We start from the raw sequence: 5,626 nt of genomic DNA, 5'->3' as shown, positions 1-5,626 counted from the left end.
ATTGTTTGCATGCTTTCTTATTTAGATTGTGAAGTCTTCGGCATAGTTCTTTGAGCATAGTTGGGGTTCAATAAGTGTTTTTTGACTTGATTTGACTTGAAAAGAGGAACAGCATTATTGTTATATATATTCTCTATCTTAATACATTGCCTGCCATATAATAGTTAAAATCAACAATTAATAAACTAATATCTCTAATGTTTAAATCTGATTTTATTTATGTAAATTTTTTTTAATAATTGTGTTCACATAGTTGTTGAATTAGCAGTTTCATGTACAATCATAAGCTTTTTTATTATGTTATAGAAATGCTTGTTTTATTTTACAAATAATATAAATACATAAATGGATATAGATAGATATTTGTAGATAGATGTTGGAATCTTTACAAAGTGTTAAGACATTGGAGCTGATAGAGACAATAGTTATCTGGTTTGGCATGGTTCAGTGTGATTGATTTGATCTTAGAAAGAGATATTTTGGGCCACAACTTGAAACAAGGTACTAAGTGGAACTGATAGAACAATGCTTGTGTTCACACCTTTAGAGAGCTTATAAATATCTAAGTACTCAATGGAGTTCACACGTTTTGGAGAGTTCAGGGTTAGAGTTTTACACTCTGGGAGATAACCCAGAATCCCTCTCCCTCCAGAAGGCGGAGTTAACCTTTGGGAGATCACATATATAGAGGGAGCTCTTGGAGCTTGGGGACTGACTGGAGGTACTTACTTGAGTTAGTTACTTGAGGAGTTACTAGAAACTCTGGGAGCTCGAGAGAGTTTTACTTGGAGTCGGAGAAAGCTCTTGGAACCCACAAGCCCTATCTTGGAGGCAAGAGATTCATTGCAACTTCCAATTTGGTGCTGACTGGAGGCTGAAGAAAGCAGAGGCAGAAGCTAAGGACAAAGCTGCAAGATCTCTTGGAACCTAGCAGAGAGTTAGGCCTCAACTAATCAGGCTATTTTGGAAGGAGAAATAAACGTTTACATGTTTACCAGCTGGCTGCATTTTGGAGTAATTATTTATTTCAACTGAGACTAAGGCTGCCTCCCGAAAACCACCACATTTTGGCGCCGGAACAGGGACCTGACAGACCCTTTAGTGATTTCAGTGGAAAAGTTCTGATCCTGATTTCAGTAGAAAAGCCTCTGATCCTGATTTAAGTGGAAAAGCCTGTGACCCTGATCGAGTGGAAAAGTCTCTTCAAACTCAGAAATTAGAGTGTCAGTGTCTTCCTGACGGAAGTTCCGTTTTATCCACTATGGAGTTGGAACAAGAAAAAATCAGCCTGAGCAAAGAGTTGAATCCAGATTCAGCCTCTTTCCGCTGTTCAGCATGTCATGGAGATGAGGACTGGAGCTATGAGAATCCCATCCGGGATCGAGCCAAGTCTCGGAGTTTGTCTGCCTCAAATGCCCTGGGAAACAGGAAAGAGTTCAGGAGGACCCATTCTTTCCATGGGCCGTGCCCAGTGGCCACTTTTGGACCAAAGGCTTGTGTGCTGCAGAACCCTAAGACTATCATGCACATTCAGGATTCAGCAAGCCAGCGGTTGACATGGAACAAATCTCCAAAAAGTGTCCTTGTAATAAAAAAGATACAAGATGCCAGTCTCCTGCAGCCTTTTAAAGCCCTCTGTGCATATCTTATGGAGGAAAACAACATGATTGTTTATGTGGAAAAAAAAGTTCTAGAAGACCCTGCCATAGTGAATGATGAAAATTTTGGAAGCGTGAAGAAGAAATTTTGCACCTTCAGGGAAGGTTACGATGACATCTCCAATAGATAGACTTCATTATCTGCCTGGGAGGCAATGGGACCTTGCTTTACGCTTCTTCACTTTTCCAGGGCAGCGTGCCTCCGGTTATGGCCTTCCACCTGGGATCCCTCGGCTTTCTCACCCCATTCAACTTTGAGAACTTCCAGTCCCATGTGACTCAGGTGATCGAAGGAAACGCTGCCATCATTCTCCGGAGCAGGCTCAAGGTCAAAGTGGTCAAGGAGTTCCGGGAAAAGAAAGCTACGCTGCAGAATGGCATCGAGGAGAATGGGGTGCTGCCCGCCGGCCTGGAGAAGGACAGCAACAGGCTGATGATGCACTACCAGGTTCTGAACGAGGTAGTGATCGATCGGGGCCCCTCCTCATACCTCTCGAATGTGGACATTTATCTGGATGGACACCTGATAACAACAGTCCAAGGGGATGGCGTGATTGTGTCCACGCCCACGGGGAGCACAGCGTACGCCACTGCCGCCGGAGCCTCCATGATTCACCCCAACGTCCCTGCCATCATGATCACGCCCATCTGCCCCCACTCGCTGTCCTTCCGGCCCATTGTGGTGCCCGCCGGCGTGGAGCTCAAGATCACACTGTCACCAGAAGCTCGGAACACAGAGTGGGTTTCATTTGATGGGCGGAGGAGACAAGAAATCTGCCATGGAGACAGCATCAGCATCACTACCTCTTGTTACCCTCTCCCCTCCATCTGTTTCCGGGACCCAGTGAGTGACTGGTTTGAGAGCTTGGCAAAGTGTCTGCACTGGAATGTCTGGAAAAAGCAGAACCACTTCACCGAGGAGGAAGAGGAGTTCTAGAGGACCGGGGGCACCCAGCCATGGCCACGATCTGGGGGGAACCGTGTGCTAATCCTTTCAATGTGTTCTTTTATCTTCAGCCCCAGCCCTTGGAACTGGAGCAATCTGTGTGCATCCATGTCTGTAAATATATAGAGAGATATAATATATCTATTTTTGAATACGGTGATGTACCTCATATCAGTTGTCTGATCTGCTGACGACTAGATATCATGTTATTTCCTATCCACTGGCCAAAGGAAAGAGTTAAAATTTTGTCTTTTTGTCAACCAAATTGACTTTGTTTAATGTTTTGGATTCAGTTTCCTTTTGTTTTCTAAAATAAGAATGGCATTTCTAAAAGAGAGCACCAATCCACCTGCTCATTTGTAGTTTCCAATTCAGAGCGATTTTCTACGCCGAAATTAAAAATGTGACATCACGATAGTCTGCATCCTTCCTATTTGTGATTCCACGTGTATGGAGTTTTCATAGATCAGCCTATTTCAAATTCAGAGGGGACACGGATGACTTCATCAGTCCTTTGGACTCTAAAACAAAAAAACCTGTTCTTTGATGTTTGAAAAAATGGATCACAGCCAGATGTCTTCCTTCAGCAGATGATTCTAAAATACTTTCCCCCTCTGTGTACATATAATTTATCTTTATTTTCCCTAAAACTATCAGGGGAAACACTTCTGCAGAGATCAAAATTAAAAGGACATTTTGGGTAGTCATTTGGAAGGATTGTGATTTGTTTTTGTGTTGAGGTTATGGGAACAGCCCTCCCTCTGAGTCAGTGGCGGCCTTGCCTTTCCCTGGGGCCCATGGCTCTGGCTGTTATCCAGACAGATAGATATAAGTAGATAGAAAGATAGATAAATGGATGGATGTAGATAAATAAATGCATATAGTGCAATGTGATTAACAGTTTCTACTAAACTGGAATAAATAGTTAAAACTTTGGGTAATAATATAAGTATATTATGTTAACAGTTCTCAGCAAATTAGAATGAAGATAAGCAGAAGAAGGTGTAGAATAGAGCAGACAAAATATTGAGGGTCATTGATCCATACTATATGTTAACTGGGAAATGATTTAATGATCATTGACTGAAAAAAAATAAAATTAAAAAAAATTGGGATGTTTAGTTCTTAGAAGAGAAGACTCAATGGAAATAGCATGAACATTACCTTCAAATATCTAAATTGCTGACCTGACATGTGAATAAAGAATCAAATAAATTTCATCTGTTTGATTCTAGAGGAAAAAAAAAAAAAAAGAAGTAGTAATTAAAAGTCGTAGAGGTCATTTTAAATTAGCTGTCGGAAAAAAAAAAAAAAAAGTTTTCATAGCAATTGGAGTGATCCCAAAGTTGAAAAGTCTGCCTGGAAATGTGGTGAGCTGCTTCTTCCTTGGGAATGTTTAAATAGATGATAGATCCCTCCTTTTTCATACATTTTAAAGGAGATTCATTTGGTTTGTTAATTAAACTATGGCATTGCTGAGATCCCTTCCACCTCTCAAATTCTGTGATAAATAAGGTGAAACTGAGCACATTGTGTAAAATCTTACATTTGATATAAAATAATCAACCTTAAGAGTATAATATGTAAAAGACATGATTTGTTTGAGAAAGATATCGATTAAGTATGCAATAAGATCAAACATTCTGCAAAGGCACAGAAATATGAACTGGAAGAGGAAAAAAAAGGAGACTGATCCAAGTATATTGGAAAGCACATGCAGGGAATAATAAGTAGAAGGAATTAGGTAGTGAAGGTTTTTAAATTCCCAAGAGATGCATTTTCTCCTGGCATTACTACTAGTTGACCTGAGGGGTAACTGAGAACCACTGCAGTTCATTGTGTAGGGGAGTAATAGGATAAGGCATTTGCTTCAGAAAAATCACTTTGGCAACTGTGTGGAGCAAATATTGGGGGAAAAGACAAAGGAGGCAGATAGACCAAGTGAGGTGTTATAGCAATAGTCCAGCTGAAAGGTTATAAGGGTCTGAACCAGAGTGGTAGCAGTAACATAAAGGAGTGATTCCAGAGAAAAGACAGTTGAGACAAGGATACCAATTAGGTACTCATTGAAATGGTTTAATAAAAAAGTTACGAGGAAGGATAAACCAGTTAACAGGGTGTGAATAAATAAAAGGGAATATAATTTTTAAAAAAAGATTTTAAGGAGATATAAATGACAAGTAACGGCAGTTGATCAGATAGGAGCAGTTGGGGAACATGAAGAATTAAGTATGACACTAAAGCTGGATGGCCAATATGATAGAAATGATCTTTAAGGAAACTGCAAAGTTTCAGAGGGGTGCATTTAATAAAAATAAAAATGAGTTTTCAATAAAAATAGTAAAGTGGCATATAAATATATATGGAGATATATATTATATATATATATATGGACAGATAGATAGATTTCACAATTATTATTTCATTTAATCTTATAAGACTCCTGGAAGAAAGATAGTATATTTTCTCAATTTGCAGATTAGGAAACTGAAACAGACAGAGATCAAATGATTTGCCCAGGGTTGCACAGCTAGTTAGTGCTATATTTGAACTCAGTTTTTACCTGATTCCACTTCCAGCAATCTAATCAATGTTCTACCTGCCTCTCTCTTTTAGGTATTTTGAAGGAAAGATTCTTACAGGACATTGAGTTTAAAATATCATTAATTAATTATGTTAACTAAATTGTTTGAGTTGGTCAAACAGTAATCACCTTGTCTTTCTTCAACAATTTATCTCTCTTGCCATTAAAAGACAAACTTCAGTTCAGTTTACAATTCTCCCCATAATACTTTGGCCACTGACTTTCAGTTCTGATGAGAAGCAAAGTAATGCCTAGTTTTCCTTATACCAAGGAAAGCAGAACTACATCCATCCAGTAACTTAATTTTGTTTTCAAAGTGTATACAATCCATTAAAAAATTGCAATGCGATGAATAGCAAAATCAAACTAGTACAAGCTTTCAAATAGTATTTGCATTTTTTAATGCTAGCATGGGGCTGATTCTTTGTGCACTGAATG

At 39.2% G+C, this 5,626-nt stretch overlaps 1 pseudogene; it reads left to right on the top strand.

Annotated features, from left to right (window-relative positions):
- Window positions 1-1,224: 1,224 nt before the first annotated feature.
- On the top strand, window positions 1,225-2,595 carry LOC116421075 (annotated as a pseudogene).
- Window positions 2,596-5,626: the final 3,031 nt, after the last annotated feature.

Source organism: Sarcophilus harrisii, chromosome 2, assembly GCF_902635505.1.
Source record: "Sarcophilus harrisii chromosome 2, mSarHar1.11, whole genome shotgun sequence".
NCBI lineage: Eukaryota > Metazoa > Chordata > Mammalia > Dasyuromorphia > Dasyuridae > Sarcophilus > Sarcophilus harrisii.
The sequence above is the reverse complement of the archived record's forward strand: the minus strand, read 5'-3'. Positions and strand labels throughout refer to the sequence as shown.